Raw genomic sequence first — 759 nt, forward strand, 5'->3', positions numbered from 1 at the left:
CTGGACCCACGGCCAGGCTGAGCATTAGGCAGTCAGCAGGGGCTGGGTCTTGAACAGGGCCCTCCCTCACCATGCCAGGAGTCCCTTTTGCTGGAGTGGGGGGATCTAGAGCAGCTGGAAGAGATCTTACCCAGTCTTCTCCACCCTGACTGGTTTGGATGAGGTACTTAGCCACTCTGATCTCAGTATCTTTTTAAATTTAATTTAATTTTTTTTTAGTGGTAGATGGACACATATCTTTATTTATTTTTATGTGGTGCTGAGGATTGAACCCAGTGCCTCATGCATGTGAGGCATGCGCTCTACCACTGAGCCACAACCCCAGCCCTGAACCTCAGTATCTTAACCTGTAAAACGGGGCCAAAGGGCATTGCTAAGATTCCATGAGCCAATATGTACCTGCTTTATTTGTGGTTGGACTAAACCCCAGGCAAGCCACAAGGGAGGTTTGAGCAGTTGTCTGGAGAAAGTGAGAGACTCGAAGGAGATATCTGGGGGACTCATGAATGAACAAAAGGCGGCTGGGTGGAGAGAGGCAGTCAGGGGAAGAGGAAGGAGGCAGCAGGCAGGAGGTGCTAGAGGCTCGGGAGCCGAGCGTGACTGCGGGGCTGGGGTGCCCCTGCGGAGGCGGGTGTTCAGCTCATGGGGGCACTAACTGGGGCATCTTGGGGAGCTTTCTCCAACCAGTTGGGGTGGGGAGAGAGGGAGCAGGAGACCTCTTAGAGGCTGTGGCAGCCACGCAGGGGAGGTGGTGAGGCC

At 54.3% G+C, this 759-nt stretch overlaps 1 non-coding gene across 1 annotated transcript; it reads right to left on the reverse strand.

The window, feature by feature from the left end:
* Positions 1–251: 251 nt before the first annotated feature.
* Positions 252–324, reverse strand: Trnav-cac (transfer RNA valine (anticodon CAC)). The gene has a single exon. It is a non-coding gene; the product is annotated as a tRNA-Val (tRNA).
* Positions 325–759: the final 435 nt, after the last annotated feature.

Source organism: Marmota monax, unplaced genomic scaffold, assembly GCF_021218885.2.
Source record: "Marmota monax isolate L192 unplaced genomic scaffold, Marmota_monax_Labrador192_F-V1.1 WCK01_AAM20220418_F8-fsc00020, whole genome shotgun sequence".
In the NCBI taxonomy this organism is placed as follows: domain Eukaryota; kingdom Metazoa; phylum Chordata; class Mammalia; order Rodentia; family Sciuridae; genus Marmota; species Marmota monax.